Genomic DNA, 25,545 nt, shown 5'->3' with positions numbered 1-25,545 from the left:
GGTCTGAAACCACGTTGGCTTCTTATGTCTTGCTTCCCCCCGCCCCCGCCAACCTTTCTCGGCCTCTGTTTACTCATCGGGGATGATAATAGTCCCCCATTCCATTGGGTTATCGTGGGGCTTGAACGAGCTTGTATATGGGACGTGCTGAGTCCTGGCTCTGTGGGTAGGCACATGTCAGGACTGCTGCTACTTTTGTTATGATTGTCTTGTAAACTCCTGCAAGCACCTTTGCGAGGCTGTCCTGGGCCCTGGGGTTCTCCAGGGTTGAGGTCCAGGTCTGGGACTCGTCTGTGGTGCTCTCAGCCCACCCCCCTTGTCCGGCTCGGATGGGCCAGCCCCTCAGCAGGCTGAGGACGGAAGACCTTGAAAGCAGCCAGACATGGGCCACACTCCCTGTCATATATTCTTGTCCTTTTTCCAGTTTGAAGACCCTCCTTCTTGCTAGAAAGACTGGAAACAAAAGTAGTTGAGTGGCGTCCCTGCCCTCTGTTAACACAGCGCCAGTTCCTCTCAGCTGTGGGCCTGTCCTTCCTGCTGGGAACGGAGGGCCACTCCAGCGTCCAAAAGGGCGTTGTTCATTATTTCAGGGAGGTAACTCAGCGTTAGCCAACTAGGACTAGTCTATAATTTACCCCTTCTTTGCAGCTGCCCCGGATATGGCCAGAAGCCACCAGGGCATGGGGCCTCCTTGTTCGTATTGGGCAGGAGATGAAATAAGGGTCCTGGCGGGGCTCCCTCAGTCCCTAGGTGCCCCCTGCACTCGAGGCTGCCACGAGAGAGATGCTGGTGCTGCCTAGTTCTCTGAGCTGGCTGAGGGGCTGGAGGGCTGAGGCAGGACAACGCTCCCCAGGAGCCAGCCCTGGCTGGGGGTGGGGGCGTCCAGCGCAGATTCGTGAGCTGCCACGGGCAGGGGAACCCTGAACTAGAACTGCCGTCTGCCCAGGAGAGTGGATTGGCTGGGGGGGAAAGCAGCAACCATGTCCCCCATGTCTGCAGCTGGAGCTTTGGAGGTAGGGAAGGGACAGGAAGAGAGGAACCAGATCAGGAAAGGCTCAGCCATTCTCTGTAGCTGCTCGGAGAAGCCGGGCGGCACAACTGGACGTGTGTCTGAGAACAGAGGCTGGCTCTAGCAGGAGACTGTGACATACGGTCAGAGAGGAAGAGGGTCTGGACTTGGGCAGGGGTGGCGGGAAAAATTGGCAGAGGCCCAGAAGGCCTGCAAAGCCCCAGCAAGTCACTCCTGGATGGTGCAATTCAAGCCTTTACTGGTGAACAGACCCCCTCTATGTGCCCCACCCTAATGGGGACATGCTCCAGATGACAGAGCTGACAGCACAGAAGGAAGGCCTAGGTCTTCCAAGCTTCGAAGAAGAGGTAGGGGTGCCTGTGGCCCATGAGGGGGGAGCAGAACAGGAGTGGGCCACAGAGACCTTCTCTTTTCTGAGCTTCTGCACCTGCTGGGTGCTCCCTAGAGACTGTGGTCCCTCAGGCATAAGGAGTGAGCACAAAGTACCGAGCTCTGGGGCTCGGGGCCCCGGGGGGAAGCCCTAGCTGGAGTGTGGCACCCTCCGGCCTCTGACCTGCCCGCACCACAGTTCGGCCGTGCTGGGAGGAGGGGGCATGGGAAGACAGCCCACGGGGACTGGTCCATCTTGTCAGACATTCTTGAAGTGGCCTGCATCCACGGGGCACACCTCTCTGGGTTACAGCTTCCTTCCCCAGATACTGGGTTCTAGAGAAGAAGCAAGCTCCAGGTAGCAGAGGACTTGGCTGCGGACAGATGTGGTTGGGTGTCGAACGGGGGACTAGAATCAGGCCTTCCAAACAGCAAGTTGTGCTGTCAGCGTAGTTCCAGTGGCTGGAGAGCCTGAGCTCCCCGTGGGTGCTGGGCCTCCGCCCTGTGAAGTAGGACTTGCCCCCTTTCACAGGTGCTTGCTGTGGGCTCCAAATTACCAGCCTGGGCAGGTAGCACGGCAGTCAGACCCGGCCCCAACTCTGAGGCCCAGGAACATCCCCCAGCTCCGGGAAGAGAACCCAAGAGGCAAAGAAGGAGAAAAGAGGTGGGGTGGTAGAAGCAGGGCCTGGGGGGCAGTGCTTTGCCCATGGCTGAGGGTCCCCGCATGCCTCCCTGGGATGGCGGGCTGAGAGGGGGAGCCCGGGAACCTGGTGGGGGGGGGGCAGATGGCTGAGAACGCACTCCTGCTTCCCTGGCCGGGGCCGGGGGGGGGAGGGGCGTGCCCACCGCCACCTGCACTGGTCAGCAGCCCAGCCTTGGGGGATAGTGCAGATTCAGGGCCGGTGACCTACTCCCATGCAACTTGGTGCTGGCCAGAGCACCCGTGTTCCCGGGTCCATTTCGCAGATTTGGCGGGCGAGGCTCCTGCCGGACCCTGGAGTAAGTGTGTAAGGGAAGGGGGCTCCTCTGCCTCCTGCTACCGTGGGCCCTGTGGCCCACCCAGCTGGCTGTCATTTCCACCGCCAGCCCCGAGCGCTGATGGCCAGCCCGGAATGCAGTTAGAGCTGGGCCAGCCGGGGTAGGGAGGGATGGGGGAGAAGCCTGCTGACCTGGAAACAGAATGAGTGTCACCAGTGCGTTAACTGCTGTCTCCTCGCGCGCACGCGTGCACACGCACACACGCACACACACACGTGCGCGTGCGCGCACACACACACACAGACTGGGTGAAGGCCCTGAAATTTTTATAGCGTAGTCTTAAAGGAAATACCTTTTGCATGTGGGGGTTGTTTTAATATGTTTCCAGGATTAAAAAAATGTTTTTTTTTTTCCTCTCCATTAACATCTTTGCATGCCTACTATATGCCAAAACTTTCCAGGCACTGGGAAACCAGGGTGGCCCGGAGCCGGAAAAGAGACAGGCAAAGACATAAAAATGGCTATCGGGTGGTGTGAGGTACGAGGAAGAACCAAAGTACCGAGACGAAGGCAAAGGAGGAGGGTTGTTTTTTGTTTTTTGTTTTTTGGTTTTTTTTACGATTTTATTTATTTGAGAGAGAGAGAGAGCACGGGATGAGGAGAGATAGAGGGAGAAGCGGGCTTCCCGCTGAGCAGGGAGCCTGACACGGGACTCGATCCCAGGACCCCGGGATCATGACCTGAGCCGAAGGCAGACGCTTAACCGACTGAGCCACCCAGGCGCCCCCCCAAAGGAAGATTTTTGCCCCTAGAATGACTGGGGGAGGCCTCTTCTGTCACAGGGGCACAGGGAGGTGGAGCGTGGAACGACGTGGGGCACCGGCTGCACCCGCAGATGTCTGCAGGTGGCTGACCCAAGCAGAGGCAGGAGCAGGCCTGGGGGGTTAGAGGCGCGGCAGGCAGCCTAGGGGGCAAGAGGAGTGAGGGGAGACGGGCCGGGCGAGAGATGCTGGAGGCACAGAGCAGGACAGCAGCGGAGAAGCAGCCGGATTTGGATACAAGAGCCCACGGGAAGCAGGGTGTGAGAGACGGAGAGAAGTTGGAGAATCTGCTGGCTGGGGAAGAGTGAGGCGGGAGGCGGGCTGGGCGGGGAGTCAGGAGATGCACCTGGCGTCCACGAGGAGACGAGGAGACGTGTGCCAGCATCGGGCGGACGAGTCCAAGGAATGTGCCTCGGGCCGGCTCCTGCTGGCCGACCCTTGCCTTCCACCCTCCTCTTCTCCCCCGGCCCTTCGCTCTCACTGCCCACAGCAGAGAGGTTTTCTGAGGGAAAAACAGAGGACCTGGTTAAGGTGTGCTTCATCCCCCTTTAGAAGCCAGGCACAGGTTGGGGTCCCAGGGCCTCAGCTGGGCTGGCTTGGGGCATCGCACCTCACTGTCTTCTGTCCGGGAGGCTGACTGCTCATCTGCCAGCCTGTCAGTCTGAGGGCTCCTCCTCGCCTCCTCTCTGCACAGAGTAGGGAGTGGCCAGCGCCATGGTTCGTTGCTTGAATGTGCCGTTGACATGACCGCTGGCCCTCTCCAGTGGACCCTCACTGGAGCTGTCCCCCGATTAGACTTGGGGCTCTATGCTGTTCCCCCATTCCCAGCATCTTCTGATCCTTGGAGGCCCCCACCCCTGGAGACATACCTTAGGACCAGCACCCCACCACTCCTGGGTCACTGCTGAGGGACCCCTTGTTCATAGTTGCATGCTCTCAGGGACAGGGGGAACAAAGCAGCTCAGGATCCAGACACTTGTAGGAGAGGAGAGTAAGCCTCTGTCCATAGCCCAAACAATAGCTATGAGAACCTCTAAGGTCCCTGTAGACCTGACCTAAGACCTTGAGTCTCACCCATGTCTCACTTGCTGTGGCACAAAACTCAAAAAAGATGGCAGCTTCCTTCAAACGCAGGTATTGATCGCCCATGGCCTCTGGAGGCCACTGTCCCCAGGAAGATCCTGATCTAAGACCAGTACACACCTGGACAGGCTAGACAGGTAAATCAGAGGGCTGATTTATACCAAAACAAAAACCAAAAGGAGGGAGTAGGGGTGCATTCAGTGCTTTTGTGACTCTAGAACAGCCCCGCCGAGAGTTGGGGCCTCCTGCCTCCCTAGGCAAGCCCATTCTGTCCTGACAAGGCTCTGGCTGAGTCCTCTCTCGCACAGTGAGCTAAGGTCTGCTCCTGGAGCTCCGTCCTTTGCTCATCCTTCCCTCTCCCGATCCACGCAACCATCCCCCTGCACATTTGACAGTGTACCCACTTAAACATCCACTCAGACCGCCAGCCAGCGTGTACCTGCTCATCCATCCATCCCAACATCTGCCTCCCCATCGACCCATCTACTCATCCATTCGTTATACATCCATCCATTTGTCCATCCATCTGTTCACCCACCTTTCCACCAGCCTCCCCTGCCTATCCATTCACCGTGCAACCAGCATTTCCAAGTATCTGCCAGGCCTGGGGCCTAAGCACAGACCCAGGGCTGGGGACTGGCATTTTCAGGGAGTGACATGTGGCCGTAGGGGAGAAGGCACAGCCAGGGCAGGGAGGGTGAGGGCTGGAGCTGGGGCCAGATGGTGAGCTTATGGAGTCCTGGATGGGCAGCGACACCCTCCCCTCCTTGGAGTTAGCTGGTTTTGATTTCTCACTTCCTGCATTGGCCATTGGGTCTGGAGAGGGCTGAGGCCTTACTGTAAGAAGCAAAAGCCTAGGTTATTGCGAAGTGCTTATTATGATGGGTGGACCTGTCTCCTTACCTGTAAAATGGGGGTCATGTTCTGAGAACTGGAGATAGTGTGGAAAGACCAGCATGGTGCCTCTTGGCATCCTTTCTTCAGGATCCTTTCTTCACTCCGTGACCCTTGTTGGCATCCCTGCTGCTCTCCATCCTAGGAGTGCACCTCTGACCCCTTTCTTCTGCCTGGTACTTTTCTAGGCATGGGCCTCACTGGCGCAATGGCCAGACTTTCTCCCACAGCCATTAGTAACTTTTCTGTGGATGGAGGGGATGAAGAAATGATCGGTGCAGTCTGCCTTCATAGTTCCCGTTCTCTTTCATCCTGGAAGCAGCCCCGAGAACCGGAGAGGCAAAGGGAGCTGTTCAGGGTCCCACAGCAAGTGGGGGAGCTGGGACATGAACCCAGGTCCGTCTGGCTCTAAAGCGGTCTCCTTAGTGCCTCCAGGGTTCTTCCAGGGTCAGGGTCAGGGGAGGATGATCAGATCGGAGTTTCAGCAATTTGATATTGGAGAAACCTCAAATCCAAGGCTTTGTCTGGCTTTCTAAATCTGGGGTGGCCCCGGTTCAGGGGCCGGAGCAGCGCCTGGCCAGAGCCATAATTAGAAGCAGGTTTGCAATCTGCAGGGCGGTGGGGGGCACCGCCGGGAGCCCCAGATGAGCCCTGCAGGCTGGGCTGCCCTGGCTGCGATGGAAGGGCAGGTGGCAGCAGGAGCTGAGGTTTTAGGGCGGAGAGAGGCTGCCGGCAACCGCACCGCAAATCACGCATCTCCACCACTTCACGTGAGTTTCCTGCCAGGCACCCCTCTGCCGTCCTCCGGGGCCCCCAGGCGGGTAGGGTAGGGGCAGGGGGCCAGGCTCACAAACAGGGCACCCCGCCCATGCCCTGGCCCCATTCTCTAGGCTCCTTCGTCTTCTTGGCCCACACTGCAGGCCCTCCCCGGCCACAAAGGCCCTGTGGCCCCAGCCAGCCTTGACCTTCTTTTGCTCCCTGTGCGTCCACCTCCCCCCAGCATCTCAGTTCAGGCCAGGCCGCTGTCACATTCGGTCAGGGCGCGGGCTTTGGCGCGGGATTCTAGCGGCGTGAACCAAAGTTACTTAACCCCTCGCAGGCTCAGCCTCGCCAGTAAGGCAGGGATAATATTAGTGAGCTCTTAACCCCATGTGCGACACAGAGTAAATGTCATAAATATTTGTTAATATCACTGTTACCACTAAGTCTTGGTTTTCTGGGTGGGCTGTCAATTTTCATTCTTTTAGGGACCTTTTGGGGCACCTGCTCTAGGTCAGGTTTGGGGCTAGGGGGCATAGCGGTGAGTAGGATAGGGTTCCTTCCCTGAGGGGGTCCCCCCCCGGGTGTGGGTGTCAGGGGGCTGTTCTAAGAGGGAAGTCAGGGCTCCCCTCTGTGCCCCGGGCAGCACCGGAGACTTGTCTAGCTGTGCTTGCGAGTGAAGACGAGATTCACTCTGTTGGAGATGGGAAAGCTTTCCAGGGGTGACGGCAGGGTGAGTCTTGAACAGGTCGGCCAGGGCAGATGGGAAGGACGGCTGTGCCGGGAGAGACACCTGCCGGGCAGGTGGGAGAGGGACTGAGCTGCCAGGCGGGTGGGGGCTGTGTGGGGAGGTGGCTGAATGAGATGTTGAAGAGTTGGAAGCAGAGCGATAAGGTGGCTCTGCTGTGTTTTGGACAAGCCCGTCTGTAGTAGCGTGAGGCTGAGAGAAAGGAGGCCAAAGCAGAGGCCGCTGCCCCAGTGCAGGGGCAGGAAGGAAGTGGGGGAGGAGATGGAGAGATGGAGAGGGTCAGAGGGCGGCTTCCGGGCTGTCCACCGGACTTCCCAGCGCTGTGCTCAATGAACAGGGGAGAGCGTCAGCTCATGCGTGTCCCGTGCCCCCCACTTAGGTGGCTAGCTGCGGGGGGCCTGAGCGCAGCTCGAGGATGTTCACACACCTGCACAGCTCCCGTGGCTCACGAGGCCTGCCCTCACCCTCGGGAGGCCCTCCCAGGACAGCTGCTTTTTACTTCAAAACCAAAAAAGTTCCCAATATCGTTGTCAGCATATAACAACTTTACAGGATGAGAAAGCTGACCAGCGCCAAACTATATGCGTATACCTTAATATCCACATTGCGTCCTTGGCGGTGACCCGCGTGTGCTTGTGACCAGTGCGGAGGAGCTGTTTGGCCCCTCTCCACCTAACGCTATTTCCTGGGCCTGAGTCCTTGAGGGAACCATGTCACCTGTCTGCTTCAGCCTGGTCCTAGGATTGGTCCTCCCACCAGCCACCCTTAATGTTTCCACAGACTTCTGTCCGCTCTGCACAGCTCACTGAGCCTGGCCCACCTGGAGAGGTACCTGGGCTGGCTGGCCAACCCCTGGCCCCTGAGCTGGAAGGGGGAGGGTGGAGCCCAAAGGGAGCTTTGCTCGCAGATGATGCCCCAAGAGAGTGGAGGGGGGTTGCTGGAGGGAAGAGTCCTGGGCCCTTCCCCTAAGCCTTCCACCTGCACTCCGCACTGGGCTGGCCTCCCTCAGTAACACTGACTGTCCCCTGGGCCCCAGACTATCTGGGCTCGGGTCCTAGCCCAGTGCCTGGTGGCCTCTGCTGTGGGCTGACCCTGAGTGGGTAGGGCCGGGAGACATCTGCTGCCATGTCCTGGACACTGAGTGGTGGAGTCAAGAGCCTGTTTGCCCACTAATCTGGGCAGAGGCATTTGAGAAAGGAAAGTCACCCTTTCTGGGGCCATCCGATGGTCTGGTCATCGGTCTCTCCCTATCTGTCCCCTCCCCTGACCTCCCCTCCTCTGATATGATTTGCATGAGAGTGCCTGTTTCTTTTCTCCACATTAACAACAACCCCGAGTATTATTTTAAATTCGTTTTTGCCAGTTTAATGGATATGTAACATGTAATAGTATTTCAAACTTGCTCATGGGTTCATTTTTGATCACTAATGAGAGTTTGCATTTTTCCCGCATTGCTATTTGTTCTTGGTATTTCCTTCTGCATAAACTGTTGCGTCCATCTCTTCTGAGTGCTAATCAAGAGGAACTTTTGTTTTGATCTTTGTGTTTTTAAATTGGTTCTTAATATTTTTTCAGAACAGTTTGTCATTTCTTTCTTACTGTGGCTTTCCTTTTGTAATTTGTTGATCACATTTTATTACTTGAAAATCTTCCTACGTTTGAATATTTCTGTTTTCAATTATATCATATCTGCTTTATTTCTAATTATGTTTATCATTTTCTTAGTAGTGTAGGGGCCAAGGGCAGGTCGCCCCAGGATGGGCCACTTTGGCATGAAGATTATTTTGAGTGAAAATACAATCAAAACCCAGCAGATTCAGGAAAAGCTCTTTACCTCCCCCTGACTGCCTGAAAAGAATTTAGATAGAGGACCTACTCTATCTATCACCATAGTTAACTACCTTATGATGTGAACTGGATACGGGAGACAGGGAGGAGCCCGGCAAGGCCTGTTTGATCAAAGTCCTCTCAGTCTTATTGTTTCTGAGTGGCCCAAACATTTGTTTACCAAACATCATTTACTCTTTTTCATCTTCCTGTGAATTTCATTCCTTCCTTCTGAAGGCCCAAACCCCTACCCCCTTTTCCTCAGTTCAGGATGACTATATACCTCATTTTGCCTGACTGTCTTTGGAATTTCCATGTCTGTGTGGGTTCCCCATAAATATGAAATGAAATTTGATTTTCTCCTGTTAATCTGTCTCATGTCAATTTGATTCTTAGTCCAGCCAGAAGGATCTTGAAAGGCGAAGGAAATTCTTCCTCCCCGACAGTGTTAAGAACTTATTTCCCATCTCTAGCAAGAATAAATAAGCTGCCTTCTTTCCAAACCCGCCAATTTGTAAAAAAAAAAAAATTTTAACCCACTTGGAAATTTTTTTTTTAAAGATTTTGTTTGAGAAATAGAGCCTGAGCAGGGGGAGGGGCAGAGGGAGCAGCAGACTCCCTGCTGAGCAGGGAACCCGATGTGGGACTCGATCCCGGGACCCTGAGATCATGCCCTGAGCCGAAGGCAGACGCTTAATGACTGAGCCACCCAGGCGCGCCCCCCCCCCCACTTGGAATTTTTATGAAGTTCATCCAACATTCAGTTCTATTAATATTTTTAATTTATTTCTAAACTAGAACTGAATTCCATTAGTTTATCCTTTCCTGGTTTTTTTTTCTCACCCTTTATGTTCAAAAGGAAAAGTTAAAGAATATGATGAAGACCCAGATATACCGTTCCGAGATTCACCAACTGTTAACATTTTGCCACATATGCTTTTTCTTTGACTCTGTCGGTGATTATCTATCTATCTGTAATTTATCTTCTTCGGTGTTATTTTGTTTCACAGAAGCATTTTAAGTACGCGACGATGTCTTGACAGTTCCCTCATAAACACTTGGAGGGTAAGAACAAGGACAGTCTCCTACCTAAACAAGTGTCATCATCATGCCTCAGACTTATTATCAATTCAACAGCATCATCTAAGATTCAGTCCGTATTCAGATCTCCTGGTTTGTTTTCAAACCGTCCTTCCTAGCTGCTTTCTCTTTTGATCCAAGATCCAGTCAGGGATCACATATCACATCTGGTTTGTCGTATACCTCTTTCATCTCCTTGAAATTAGAACTATCTCTGATTTTTTTTTTTTGTTTTGGCTTTCATAACATTGACATTTTCTTTCAAGTCCAAGCCAGCTGTCCTATAAGCTGTCCCATAATCTGGATATGTCTGTTTCCTTGCATTTTTGTCAAGGAGTGGTAGGTAACAGTGTGGACTTCTCAGAGCATCACATAAGAAGACACATGATACCAGTTTGTCCCTTTATTGAGTTTAATCACTTGGTTAAGGCCCTGCCTGCCCGATGCCTTCAACATAATGTACCTTTCCCCCTTTATAATTAATGAGCAATCTGGGGGATGGTGCTTTGAGACAGTGTAAATATTTGGTTCCCCAACAGCTTTTCACACAATGGCTTGAGCATCCACTGATGTTCCTTGCTTGCGTAAATTACACTGGTAGTTGCAACATGATTTTTTTCCAATTCTGTCATTTCTTCTAGAGATGGAGTGTTCAGTAAAGATCTTTCCTTCACCCCCTTTTCTGAGTATCATTATGGACTCATGGATTCTTTTCTTTCCAGTGTATTATAATCCATTACATCATTCTTATTTTTGATGCTCAGAGATATCTTTGTTTTGTTTTTAATGCAACATAAAATTTTGACCATTAGTTGGCGTAAAATATTTTTTTGGCGTAAAATATTTTAAAATTGAGACATCAGTCATCATTACCTTTAAAAAATGCTCTGATATGCTTCATCACTTACGGATTTTTAAAGTACATGACACATTTTCAAGGTCTTTATTTGGTATTGCTTTAAATTTAGTAAATTAACCATCTTTAGTATATGTTTAATTCTCCCAATAGGAGCAAAATATTAACATTAAAAATAAATGTCTTACAATTAAGCTAAATTAATGTTTAATATTTAATGTGTCTTGTTACTACTGAGGATGAAATACTTTTTTCCCATTGATTTTTTTTTCCCTAGCTGCATGTCACTAGCACATAGAATGCAATTGATTTTTGTAAATTTATCTCATAACTCACCACTGGTCTGTACTCATTTATTACTTCTGGTAATTTTCTGGCTGATTTCTTTGGATTTTCTAGGTAAGCAATCATGTCCTCTTCAGAAAGCAATAATTTTATCATGTCTTCCTTTCCTATGTTTATGACTCCAATTACTTTTGCTTCTTAGTTAGATGGGAGTCACCAGCATTTTTAGAGCTAGTTGGAACAGGGGTGGGCGCGGGACGTTGCTCTAACTCAGGAGGGCTTGGGAGTGAGGCATGCTGGGATGGTGACCACGTGGCCCACCTGCAAGTTCAGGAAAACAGGCTGCTGTCGCCGCGGAGGGGGTCTAACTTAGAGGAAAGGGGCTGGTGGTCAGGTGTCATGGCTGTGGATCGGTGGGGGACTCCAGCCTTGAAAGGCAGGCAAGCACAGGCAGAAGCAGCACAGCAGGGGGCTGGCCAAGCTGAGACTAACTGGCTGGCCACATTGCACCGCAGAGCTGGCCTTGGGCATCCGGAAGCGGCCGGTGGGGCTGAGATTGTTCCCTGTGTCCTTGCTCTGGTCTGGGACTAGTTGGTGGAGCCAAGTGAGTATAAAGTTTGGTGGGGCTGGCAGAGGCAAGACCCCACTATTCTTTTCTTACCGCTCTTTTAAATGGACTGATTGTCCATTACTGCCATTAAGTAGGATGTTAGCACCTGGGTTTAGGTTTATAATCCTCAGCATGGTAATGAAGACCACCCTCTCCTGGTCCCCCATTTTCCTTTCTCTGTTAAATGCATTCGTGATGTTGGCTATTTTCCCAGTTGAGGCAAAGCATATGCCTGGAAGGGGGAACCTGATTGGCCAGGCCTGACCAGGAGCCCATCCCCAGAGGCTGGCCCCAAGCTGCCTGGAGTGGGAGGGTATAGTCCGTCAAAGGAAAGTCAAGGCACACCTACCAGGTGGGGGGCAATTGATGTTGAGGGGCGAGAAATGACAGACTGCAGGGCAACCCAGCCTTTTAGCCCACCCAGTGCTCTCCACCCCCAGCCTGCCCAGGAGGAGCAGGACAGGCGTTTGCATCTGTGCTTCCCTGGGGAAACAGACTACAAGGACAGCAGCTGGGGTCGTGCACTGCTCTGGGGCACAGAGCAAGGGCATAGTAAGTGTTACTTACACGCCTGGGCGAGTGAATAAATGAAGTGCAGAGGGACCAGCCCAGACCCCAGGCACTGGCTCCTACTGACCTCTGCCCTGAAGTTGTCCATTGGTAAGCAAATCCCTCTCTGCCTCTGGGGGCTGCCTGATGAAGGTTTGGGGGCCCAAGGGTTTGTGGTGAGGACCCAGGCTCTGGGGCTGGATAGGTCAGAGGTCAAGTCCCAGTGGCTTGCTGGTTCTCTGACCTGGGGCCGAGTCTCTGTACATCTTTGAGCCTCACCTGTGAAATGGGGATGCGACGATGCTGTTCTCCTTGACAGTGGATTGAGAGAACGAGACGAAGCCCTTAGCACAGTGCCTGGTGCACCCGAAGCCCTTTATACGGGGGACTGATTTTTATGAACCCTCTGTAGCTGAAGGGACATTTAGAGGAGGATGTATGGCGCTGGTTATAGCCTGCTGCCCGTGCACCTGCTGCCCCCCCACCCGTGTGTGTGTGTGTGTGTGTGTGTGTGGCCCCGGGTTGTCGATGACCATGACGATGGAGAAACACGTGAGCACAGCTCTGTGACGGGCACTGTGCTGGCCACCAGGGATGCAAGAGGGAACTGAAAAGGTGGTACCACACAGTAGGAAGGAGTATGGGCTCTTGGAGTTTGAATTCTGGCTCCATCCCTTCCCAGCAAGTCCTTACTCTCTGTGCCTCAGTGGCCTCATCTGTAAAATGGAGCTAATATGACTCCTTCATCAGCTTGTGATGCGTAGATGGGTTACTGCACGTACGCCCGGCTCACACTAACTGCTCGTAAGTGTCATTGTCCCATTGTCACATTGTATCATTGTCATCATTGCTATTGCTCTTATTCAGCGAGCTCTCAGCCCGGCTAGGAAGCCAGCCAGGACCCATCACCGCGCTGGAGAGGTTGTGACCACTGTGATCGGAGTCTGCCCAGGCTTTCCCATCACCCCTCATTCCACTGCTGCTGGAATACCCCCCCCCACAGCCCCCCAACCACGCTCTTGCCAGCCTCAGAGGGCATGTGGCAGGCTCAAAGCTCGAAGCCCGCAGGCCTGCTGTCCCTGGCTGTGTGATGTCACCGGCCACTCCATCAGGATTCCCCTCCCAGGTGTCATCATCAAGACACTCTGGGGAGGCCTTTGAAAATGCAAATGCCAGACATGGGCCACCAGACTCAGCAGGCCTGTGTTGGGAGTGTTTCCCATGCTTCTGCCCAGAGGCCGTGCAGGCTCCAGATCAGAATCCCAGTCCCTGATGCTCCTGAGCCTGTTTCCTGGTCTAGTGAAGGAGGCCAGGAACTCTCCCTTCAAGGGCCTGTGTGAGGGTAAGTGAGGTGCCTCAGGGGCTCCCAGAATGGTGCTGGGAGTCCTCTGAAATTGGCCCTCCTCCTTCCAGTCCAGGGCTCCAATCCACTAAGTTTGGGGGAGAAGTATACATTATTATTTCTTTTTTTAAAAGATTTATTTATTTGAGAGTGAGAGAGAGAGCATGCGCGAGCAGGGGGAAGGACAGAGGGAGAGAATCTTCCAAGCCGACTCCCCACTGAGCCGGAGCCCCACTCGGGGCTTGATCCCACGACCCACAAGATCATGACCTGAGCTGAAACCCGGAGTCAGATGTTTAACCGACTGAGCCGCCCAGGCGGCCCGGGAGGTATACTTTATGAACAGGGGTGCAAATCATGTATGAGCCCTCCTGCCTCTGCTTCTTCCTGCTTTGCTGTCCCGAAGAGAAATGAACCTCTGCAAAGGGCTCCCTCAGAGCAATGGATTCAGCCGGCTGGCCCTAAGGAACTTCCCCGGTGCTCTGCATGGGGCCAGCCCCTGGGAATGCAGGGCCTCCTCAGAGGAGAAGGGATGGTTGCAGCGGAGAGGACGCGGGGGCCAGAAAGCCCAGATGTGGCACTGTGGTGCCCATGATGCCCCCAGAACCCAGGGTCGGGGCCCCAGCGCTTCTCCTCCACCCAGGAATAGCTGCTTGGTTCCCGCGGGACCCAAGGAGATCCCACCACGTACCCCCCCCTTCCCCGGGTGGGTGCAGGCAGCGCTGGGAGCTGCACCCCAAGAATGCCTGGCCATGGGGGACAGGGCAAGTGCACTGAGGTCTCCTCCGTCTCTGGCAGTGACCGCATGCGTCACCCGCCCTCCTCTCTCCCAGATTCCATTTTGCTGGGGAAATGGCCCCTTGAACATCCTGTGCAGAAAACAGGAAGCTGCCTGTGGCCATGCCCAGAGCAGGGGTCCCAGCCTGAGTCTGAGGAATCCTGGTCCTGCAAAGAGCAGGGTAGGAGGTCAAGTAAGTTTGGAAAGGTGCCTGTATAGCCCTCACCTTAGTCCAGCAGAGGCTCTAGTTGAAAGTTTAGACCTGGGCCCCGCATGCCTCCAACTTCCTGACCTCAGAACCCTCTTCCCGTGGGACACCTTGGTGCTCTCTAAGAAGTGCCGTGCTGGGACCTTGGGCAAAGCCTCAGCCTCTCAAGGGCCTGGGACCCCAGCCCCCATGCTGCCCACCTCACAGGGACAAGGGATGGGAAGGACTGAGCCACGCTAGCCCTTGCTGTCCTCACTGGCACAGCAACCAGACCGCAGTTGGTCCTCTTGGGGAGAGACAGGGGGCCATGGGCTCACAGTCTCACCACTCTGAGGTCATGGAGTCTGGCTATGGACCCAAGCGTGCCCTGAGCTGTCTTACCCGTCACCTCGGACATCCTTGTGGGGTTTCTGTGAGGGGACCTACTGGGAGGCAGGACATCACCCTTCCTCTGCAGCCACCACAAGGGTCTGCCTGACCTCTCCTGGGAACAGGAAGGGAGCCTGAGTCACACGCGGGTGGGGCTGGTGGGGGCGTGGCCTGGCCCTCTCAGATCCATCACCTCCTTTGGTCCCCATAGGAATGGTCTGAGGTGCGGAGGTTGCCTGCCCCATTTCACAGGTGGAAACACTGAGGCTCAGAGAGTTTGGGGTTCACCCACGGTCTCATGGTAGGTTTACAGCGAGGCTTTCTTCCCTCCCTCATTTAGAAATTCCCTAATGAGATTTCCAGAACTAGTGATCTTTCTCATGAGCCACCTTCTGTTGTGTTGACAGCAACAACATTGGAATTTCTGGCTGGTGCCACCATATTTTGCTTTGTTTCAAGTAGCGCAACCTCAGCTCATGGGGAGGCTGTGAGATGCTGTGGTTAACTCCAGTTTCTGGGTAACGGAGGCTGGCAGGAAGGCATTTCTATTCGACTTTAGTTGTGTCTGGGGGAGGGCAGCCTGCAGCTGAGGCCTGGCACAGTGGTGGGGCGGTTAGAACCGGGAGCTGGGTCAGTTGGGAAGGGCAGTGGGGTGGGATGGGTGGGAGAGGCGGGGTCCAGGGACCACAGCCTGGGAGGGAGCGCTGGTGAGGGGCAGTGTTCCCAGCTCCGGCAGGCCCACACTCCCCTTCAGGGAGCAAATGCTCCCATTTGATGTTAAATAATGGGCCCCAAACTCACCAGAGCCCTAGAGGGAGCAGCACCTCCCAGCCTACACTGAGATCAAAGATGCCAACCAAGGGCCTGGTGCGGAGGTCAGAGCCAGTGGTGGATGCAAGGCGCACCCTCCCACAGTGCCTCCTTTGAGCCCCGTGCCTCCCCCAACCCCAAAGCAATGTCCCCGGCCAGATGCCCCTCCCCTGCACAGTGAGCTCCCTGTCCCCCATCTCCCTCCACCATGCACTGTGGGCACAGGCCATTCTGAGACCTGCTTCATGGGGCCCCTCCTAAAACCCCCACCCACCAGAGGGGAGAGTCCACTGGGTACCCCCCATTGGTCCCCCACATTAGCGCCCCCTGCCCTCCAGCCACACGGAGCAGCTGGTGGTTCCGAAGCCCTTCCGGCTCCCCCAGGGCCTGGCCTTGGCTGCTCGGTCCCTCCCTCTGCCTTTGCTCATGTTACCCTCCCCCCCGCCCCGTGCCGCCACTGCTGTGTTCAGTCCTATGAGCCCGTAGAGTCCCACACGACCACCACCCCTTTCAAAGGCCCCATGGCAGCCCCCACACTCCGGCTTCTCAGGGCTTCCTCCCTCTGTGGATTTGGGTAGCACCTTCTAGGGGGTTGTATTATGGTCGAATCTGTCTTATCTACCCCCACAATCCTGGGAGTAATTTTTTTAAAGAATATGAAGTTTTACTCTTTTTCCCCCCCACTGATTTAAAAATGATCCAACCCATTTTTTTTAACTTTACCCAATTAGAAAATGTAAAAAGCCGAAGTAAAAGGACTGGCCGTGTGGCACACAGAGATCACCTGGGGCAACAGCTTCATCATGCCCGGCTTCCAGGCAGTCTGCCTACAAAAGCGCTCACTTCTCTATGGAGTTTGCTCTGGGCCAGGTTCCAGCCTAAGTCCTCATGCCTTTCCCTTTAAATCCTCACCCTCCACGAGGCAGAGGCGATTGATCAGAGAACTTGAGTACCGTTATCCTTGGTCGCACAGCTGGTAAATGGAGGTAGCGGAATGCGAGCTCAGCTCTGTCCACTCGCAGCGCCTGGGAGGGGACATTAGACTGCCCCCTGGGCATGTCGCCGTGTTGACAGTCATCTCCACCCTTTTATGCTGTTCCCTAGGCTATTTTTACTTCACTCAAAAGTACAGCAAGACATCTGTCCCCTCCCTACAAACTTCCTGGGAACTTGCCTGTCTCCCCACAGGGCAGAGTCTGGCTGCGGAGCTGAGGAGACGTTTGCTGCAGGAATGGACAGATGGAGAAATGGATGGATAGGCCAGTCTACCTCACAGACCACCCAGGCTTCTATCCCTTTCATTCTTATTCAGACATCACACAAAGCCCTCCTGGGTGGCCTAAGGAATTCTGGTCAGCAGCCGTGCAGGCCGTGGATGAGGGGCCTGCTTGGTGACAGTGGGACATGCTGGGGGTCTCTCATTAAGGAAGGCATTTCCAGCCCAGGAGGCAGAAATGGCCCTTCCTTGATGCCTGGCCACCCCGGCCAGAGATGCCCCGATGGGCACAGCCTCTCTCTGCTGTGCACTGAGCACCTTCGCTCTCAAAGCTACCCTCCACTACTACCTTTTACACCTGCAGCCCCTTGAGGATGCTTTGAGAGCAGGAACCAATGCAAAATGGCTTAAATGTATTCTTTCTCCTGACACGCCAACCCAAGGTAGGACGGCTCCAGGGCTGTTTCCTTCTGGGGCTCAGAGGCAACCTCCAGGACCCAGCTCCCTTCCATTCAGCTTCCCCAGGCCAACCCAAGCCGGTGTCTGCTCTCTGGGAGGACAACAAGGGCCGGGAGCACGTCCTGAGCACGGTCCCCCCATCCCCACCCTATCATCAAGGAAAACCTCTCCCAGAAGCCACTTACAGATGTTTCCTCATGTCTCATTGGCCAGAAATGTGTAACACGCTTTCGCCTAAACCAACCACTGGCAAGGAGGGATGCGTCACCTGACTGGCTTGGTCCAATCAGGGCTCACGCTCTGGGGTTGCGGCTTCGCGGGGCGCACCCGGTCAAGCAGGAGGTGGGCGTCTCAACGACCTCGCGGCTGCCCCACACAGGAGGAGAGGGGAGGGGTGGCAGGGCAGCGACCTACAGGGTCTGCTTTGGTCCTTGTCATTTTTCCTTGACTGTATAGAAGAGAGCAAGTAAAAGGCTCAGAGAGGTTGAGTCATTCGCCAGGGCCACCCTCCAAGGCCCCCAAGCCATGTATTTACCTGGTCCTTGGTGAAGCCGGGTTGGATGGGCACACTCGCCTCCCAGCCCTCTGCGCGCATCTGTCGCTCTGTCTGGTTTTCTTCTCTCCCTCCGCCCAACCCCAGGCCCACCCAGACATCCCTGGGGAACCATGACAATCATACAGGCTCCAGAGCTGGAAGAGACCTTCAATATTAATGTCATTTCATGCCTTCATTTTCCAGTTGTAGAAACTGAGGCCCAGAGAGGGGAGGGGCTCCCCAGGACCCCTCAGGGAGGTCACTGATGGTGGAGCCGAGACTGGACTGAGGGCCAGGGAAGCACATCGTATCTGAGACTCACAAAAGGGCTGGGAGCCCACCCCACTTTATCACCTCAGTCCCTGCTGCAAGACAGCCCCTGCAGCCTCCCTGCGGGCTGCGAGGCTCATCCTCACCGTTCTCTTTATGCACCTTTTGCACGGCTCGCTTCACAGCACTCTACAATCTACAGTACACTCCACTCCCATGGAGTGTCCTTTCCTCAGCCACAGTCTAGTTTGATCGTCACAGGAGTCCTGTGAGCTCGCCCCGGGAGTGCATTATAATGGGGAAACTGAGGCCCAGAGAGGTAGCATGACTTGCCCAGGGTCACACCGAGAGTGCTGCTGAAGCCCAGGCAGAGCCGACTTTGTTGGCATGCCGTGCAGTCGCACAGCGTTTGATGCTCTGTGGTCACCGTCTTGCAATGGGGAATAATTTTTGAACAAGGGGTCCAGCATTTCCATTTTGCACTGGGCGCCACAAATTGGGAAGCTGACCCTGAGCCCCGGCTCCTGACTCCACGGGATGTTTTCTAGAACACAGCCCCTTCCTGCCATGGGACTGCTCCTCAAAGGTCACAGGTGGCCCCGGGGTCCCACTTTGGAATCCCTCCCTCATACTCGTCTCCAGCTGGTTCTGCAGAAGCTCCCACCTGGCTTCCCTCCCCTCTCCTCTGGAGAACTAATGGAGAAGGCCAGTGACTGCCTTCCCCCCATCTCTGTGCCCTTTGTCCCTCGGGGCTGGGGGCAGGGGCTCCAGAATACAGGGCGGCATTGTGTGCCCTGACGTCAGGCAGCGGGGCTGCCTGGGAAAGTGGATAAACAAGCAGCTGGAGCCGGTTGCCCTGAGGCCCCCAGGGGAGGGCAGGAGCTCCTTGGGGTGGGGCAGAGAAGGAGCTGGGGCGGGGGGGGGGGGGGGGGGTTGGATTCTACCCTCACCTGCTGCGGCCTCTGGCTCTTCTGCTGGCCGATGGAGTGGGCCAGCTCTCTCCCAGCCCTCCTGGGAGGATGGGGAGCAGGGAGACTGTGCGGTGCTCAGCATAGCACCTGACACCTAGTCAGTACGCAGCTGTGAGCCCTGCTTGCTGTTGGTACTGCTCCCTTCACTGCCCGAGTATCTGCTATCCCAGCCTCAGGATCAAGCGCAGCCGCCTCAGCATGTTAGAACAATTTTCCATGCAGTAAAATTAACCTTTTAAAGCATTTGCCCGGACTCCTCTAAGCACCACCACATCGGGGGACAGAACAGCGCGGGTAACCGCGGGTCTGTTCCCTGTGTTACAGCTCAGGCTTTTCCACATCAGTGCAATCATAGCTTGTAACCTTCGGAGACTGGCTTCTTCCACGCAGCATCGTGCGTTTGAGATCCACCCCGGTGGGCACATCAACAGTTCTTTTTATTATAGAACAGTTTGCTTATCCATTCACCTGCCAGGGGACATTTGGGATGTTCCCAGGTTTGGGCAATTCTGTACAATGCTGTCCCAGACATTTGTATACAGTGTCTTTGTGTGAATATACTTTTATTTCTCTAGGATAAGGAAGGATAAGGAAATTCTCTTCTATTTCGATTTGCTGGGCATTTTTTTTTTATCATGAATGGATGTTGAATTTTGTCAGTTGCTTTGTATCTATTGAAATGTTTATGTGGCGTTTTTTTTCTTTTTTCTTTCTTTTTTTTTTTTTTTGTTCCTTGAAATACAGTTGATGCACAATGTAACATTAGTTTCGGGTGGACAACATAGTAATTCCACGAGTCTAGACATGACGCTGTGCCTGCCACAAGCGTGGCTCCCGCCTGTCACCACACAAGACTGTTAGAGCACCACTGACTATATTCCCCACGCTGTGCCTTTCATCCCCGTGACCGATTCATTCCGTAACTGGCAGCCCGTACCTCCCACTCCCCTTCACCCATTTTGCCCACACCCTATCTCCATGCCCTCTGGAAACTATTAGTTTATTCTCTGTATTTATGGGTCTATTTATGCTTTTTGTTTGTTTGTTTTGTGTTTTAGATTCAACATATAAGGGAAATCATACAGTCTTTGTCTTTCTCTGTGTGACTGATTTCACTGAGCATAATACCCTCTAGACCTATCTGTGTTGTCACAAATGGCGAGATCTCATTCTTTTTGACGGCTGAGTAACATTCCATTGTGTGTGTATATAGCACATCTTCTTTGTCCGTTCATCTATCTGGGGACACTTAGGTTGCTTCCATATCTTGGCTACTGTAAATAATGCTTCAATAAACACAAGGTGCATATATCTTCTCAGATCAGTGTTTTTGTTTTCTTTGGGTAAATATGCAGTAGTGGAATTACTGGATCATATGATAATTCTATTTTTTAATTTTTTGAGGAACCCCATACTGTTTTCCATGGTGGCCGCACCAAGTTACATTCCTACAGTGCACGAGGGTTCCTTTTTCTCCACATCCTCACTAACGCTTGTTATTTCTGTCTTTTTTATTTTAGCCAGAATGGCTCACACCTGCCAAGGTATGAGGTGACATCTCATTGTGGTATTGATTTGCATTTTCCCGATGATAGCGACTTTTCACGTGTCTGTTGGCCATCTGTCTTTTGGGGGGGAAATGTCTCTTCAGGTCCTCTGCCCATTTTAATTGGATTATTTGGTTTTGGGGTGTTGCCTTGTATAAGTTCTTTAGATATTTTGGATATTAACCCCTTGTCACATATTTCATTTGTGAATACCTTCTCCTATTCGGTAGGTTGCCTTTTTGTTTTGTTGATGGTTTCCTTTGCTGTACAGAAGCTTTTTATTTTGATGTAGCCCCAAAATTTATTTTTGCTTTTGTTTCCTTTGCCTCAGGAAATACATCTACAAAAACATTTCTAAGGCTGATGTCAGAGAGATTACTGCCTGTGTTTTCTCCTAGGAGTTTTACTGTTTCAGGTCTCACATTTAGGTATTTAATCCATTTGGAGTTTATTTTTGTGTATGGTGTAAGAAGGAAATCAGTTTCATGATGTTGCATGTGGCTGTCCAGTTGTCCCAACATTTATTGAAGAGGCTGTCTTTTCTTCATTGCATATTCTTGCCTCCTTTGTCAGATTAATTGACCATATAAAAATGGGTTTATTTCTGGGCTCTCTATTCTGTTCCATTGATCTATGGGTCTTTTTGTGCCAGTATCAAACTGTTCTGAATACAGTTTTGGGGGTACCTGGGTGGCTATAGTTGGTTAAGCGTCTGCCCTCGGCTCAGGTCATGATCCCGGGGTCCTGGGATCGAGGCCCACATCCAGCTCCCTGCTCAGCGGGGAGTCTCCTGCTCGCTCGCTCTCTCTCTGTCAAATAAATAAATAAAATCTTTTTTTAAAAATGAATACTACAGTTTTGTAGTACATCTTGATATTTGGGATTCTGATACCTCCAGCTTTGTTCTTCTTTCCCAAAATTGCTTTGGCTATTTGGAGTCTTTTGTGGTCCCATGGTGTTTTTTTGTTCTAGTTCTGTGAAAATGCTGTTGGTATTTTGATAGGGATTGCACTGATAGGGATTGCACTGAATCTGTAGGTTGGCTAGTATGGACATTTTGACCATATGACTTCTTCTAATCTGTGAGCATGGAATGTCTTCCCATTTGTTTGTGTCATCTCCACTGTCTTTCATCAGTGTTTTATAGTTTTCAGAGTATACTTCTTTCACCTGCTTGGTTAAGTTTATTCCTAGGTACCTTATTCTTTTTGGTGCAGTTATAAATGGAATTGTTTTCTTAATTTCTCTTTCTGCTACTTTGGGGGTTTTTGTTTGTGTGTGTTTGTGTGTGTGTGTTTTTTAAGGATTTTATTTATTTGAGAGGGAGAGAGAGAGTGAGCACGAGTTGGGCGGGGCAGAGGGAGAGGGAGAAGCAGGCTCCCCACTGAGCAGGGAGCCCGATGCAGGGCTCGATCCCAGGACCCTGGGGGATCATGACCTGAGCCGAAGGCAGATGCTTAACTGACTGAGCCACCCAGGCGCCCCTGTTACTTTGTTATCAGTGTACTGGTGTAAATGCTACTGATTTCTAGGTATTAGTTTTGTATCCTGCAACTATACTGAATTCCTTTATTAGTTCTAACAGTTTTTTTGGTGGAGTCTTTAGGGTTTTTAATGTGTAATACCATGTCATATGCAAATCGTGACAGTTTAGCTTCTTTACCAATATGGATGCCTTTTATTTCTTTTTCTTAGCTGATTGCTGTGGCTAGGACTTCCAGTACTATGTTGAATAAGATTGGTGAGAGTATGCATCCTTGTCTTGTTCCTGATCTTAGAAGAAAAGCTCTCACTTTTTCACCATTGAGTGTGATGTTAGCTGTGGGTTTTTTTTTCAATATATGCCTTTTATTATGTTGAAGTGTTCCCTCTAAACTGTGGGGGGCGGGTTTTCTTTAGTCATCTTCAGATCACATCAATTGGTTTTCAAATGTTGAATGAGGCTTGGTGGCTAAACTCCCCACGGTGATGGCTGTGTTGTATTATTCGTGAATATGTATATACAGACACACATATACATACATAAATATATATACATATAAGTATATTGGTTTCCTAATATTTTGTTTAGGATCATTGTATCTATGTTCATGTGGGATATTGGTCTGTAGTGTTCTTTTCTTATCCAGGTATCCCCCACTATTTGAAATTGCACATACAACAGTCACTTTTATAAAAGACCTATGTCAGTACCCATTTTTGTGAACTGAAAGAAATCCAAAGAGGATTTCCATTTTGAAGAGAAAAGGCAAGGGGAGGGGAGCCCGGTGGCTCAGTCGGTTGGGTGTCCAACTCCTGGTTTCAGTTCAGGTGATGATCTCAGGATCCTGGGATGGAGCGCCATGGCAGCCTCCAGCCTCAGCGGGGAGTCTGCCTGAGATTTTCACTCTCCCTTTCCCTCTGCCCCTCCCCCTGCTCACACGCGCGCTCTCTCTCTCTCTCTCTCTCTTTCAAATAAATAAATAAATCTTAAAAAGAGAGAGAGAAAAGGCAAAAAGTGAAAATCCCGTTCAGTTTGTTTTGCAGCAAACTGTTACCAAGGCAGCATGCACCCCAGGCTGCAAGAGTGGCCCCGCCAAGCTCCATTCCTAGGAACCATACTCAGCCTCTCAGCACCAGCTGCCAGGCTTTGAACTGTGTCTTTGAGCACCTATTCTTTATCTTGATTTATTTTGTGCATTCGTTTGCAAGATGCATCCCAAGGTATCAGAAAAGCCTAAGAGAGATTTTTTAGGTCGGGGAATGCTCAAAAAATTTTTCAGCCTAAATTGATGGTAATTGCTGCCTATTTACAGCATTTCAGCTTATCACAGGAATGCTCTACTTTTGGAAGGTTGGGGGAAAACCTGTCCTGCTTTTGTCTGCCTTTAGTATCAGGGTGATGCTGGCCTCATTAAATGAGTTGAGAAGTGCTCCCTCCTCTTCTGTTTTCTAGAAGAGATTGTGTAGAATTTATGTATATTGTTCTTAAACATTTGGTGAAATTATTTGGGCCTGAAGTTTTCTTTTTTGGAACCATTTACACTGTGAAATTAATTTCCTTAAGAGTGATGGCATTATTCAGATCATCTCATTTGTCTTATGTGAATTTTGATAGTTTGTGTCTTTCAAAGCATTGAGCCATTTCATTGGAGTTGTAGAAATTATGTGTACAGCAATGTTTGGAGTGTTCCCTTATTAATCTTTTTTGAAAAGAGCTTCTTTTTTTTAAGATTTATTTATTTGTCAGAAAGCAAGCAAGCGAGACAGCCTACGCAGGGGGAGCACCAGGCAGAGGGAGAAGCAGGCTCCCCGCTGAGCAAGGAGCCTGATGCTGAACTCGATCCCAGGACCCTGGGATCATGACCTGAGCCGAAGGCAGACACTTAAACAACTGAGCCACCCAGGTGTCCCGAAAAGACCTTCCTTTAAAGCAGTTTTAAGTTTACAGCAAAATTGTGAGGGAAGTACAGGATTTCTCATATACTCCCTGCCCCCACGCATGTGTAGCCTCCCCGTCATCAAGTTCACTCACTAGAATAGTACTATTTTTTTAACCAAGGATGAACCTACATTGATACATCCTAATCACCCAATGTCCATAGTTTACGTTAGGCTTCACTCTTGGTGTTGGACATTCTGTGGGCTTGCACAAATATATAATGACGTATGTCCCTCATTATAAGACCATACAGAGTATTTTCACTGCCCTAAAAATCCTCCACACATATTAACCTTTTAACGCCGTGGGACTAGTGATATCTGCTTTCGTTTCTGATATTTGTGATTTGTATCTTCTCTTCCCTCCCCCTTTTATTTTTGCTCAGTTTGGCTAGAGATACATCAACTTAATCTTTCCAAAGGACCAGATTTTTGTTTCATTGATTTTTCTCTGCTATTTTTCTGTTTTCAATTTTTAAATTTCTGTTCTTCATGATTTCTTTCCTTCTTCTTGCTTTGGGTTTGAATTTTATGTTGTATTTCTATTTCATTTGGTTTTAAATATTTTTAATTTCCTTTGAGACTTCCTCTTTGACTCATGGATTAATTTAGACATGTCGTTGAATTTCCAAGCATTCGGGAAGTTTTCAGATGTCTTTCTGTTATTGATTTTTAGTTTAATTCCATTATGGTCAGAGCACATACTTTCTATGATTCCAGTTCTTTTAAATTTGTTAAATTTCGTTTAATGGATATAATCTATCCTAGGATATAATCCCTTTTGGTGAACATTCTGTGCACACATGAAAGAATGTGCGTTCTTTTATTACTGAGTGTGAATTCTAGAAATGTCAATTTTAGGTTAAGCTGATTAATAGTGTTGTCCACGTCTTTGATACCCCTGTTGTTTTCCCATCTAACTAGTTTTATTGATCACTGAAGAAAAGTGTTAAGGTCTCCAATGATAATTGTCAATTTGTCTGTTTCTCCTTTCCGTTCTATTAGCTTTTGCTTCGTGTGTTTTTAAGTCTGTTGTTACGTGTGTGCACATTTAAGATTGTTATACCTTCTTAGTGAGTCGACTCTTGTGCAATGTTTCTCTTAATCTTTGGTCACTTTCCTTGTTCAGATTAGATCATTTCTATCATTCCATCTTCAAGGTCGTTAACAGTTTTTTCTGTCATCTCCATTCTGCTATCAATCCTATCCAGTGAATTTGTAATACTTCAGTTATCATATTTTTTCCATTCAGTTCTTTTTTAAAGCTTCTGTCTTCCTGCTGAGAATGTCTATATTTCCATTTGTTCAAGAGTGCTCACCTTTCCTTCATGGAATGTGGTTAACTGCTTTAAAGACTTTGTCTTCTGGCGCACCTAGGTGACTCAGTTGATTGAGACTCCAACTCTTGATTTCGGCTCAGGTCATGATCTGGGGGTTGTGGGATGAGGCCTGGGTAGGGGTCTGCGCTCAGAGGGGAGTCTGTTTGAGATCTGAAATTCTCTCTCCCTCTGCCCCTCCCCCCCCACCTTGCACGCTCTCTCTCTCTAAAATAAATAAGTAAATATTTTTAAAAAATAGTCTTTGTCCTCTAATGATAGCATCTGGGTCATCTTCAGGGTTGATATTTATTGACTGTCTTTTCCCTTGTGCATTACTGGGCTTTTCCTGTTTTGTTTTTTTTTTTCTATGTCAAGTAATTTTGCCTATGTCCTGGATGTTTTGAATAGTATA

The sequence above is a fragment of the Eumetopias jubatus genome, unplaced genomic scaffold (assembly GCF_037043125.1).
Source record: "Eumetopias jubatus isolate StellerSeaLion01/CBP00866 unplaced genomic scaffold, mEumJub1_p1.0 scaffold_10, whole genome shotgun sequence".
In the NCBI taxonomy this organism is placed as follows: Eukaryota; Metazoa; Chordata; class Mammalia; order Carnivora; family Otariidae; genus Eumetopias; species Eumetopias jubatus.
This window is presented reverse-complemented; position numbering follows the sequence as displayed.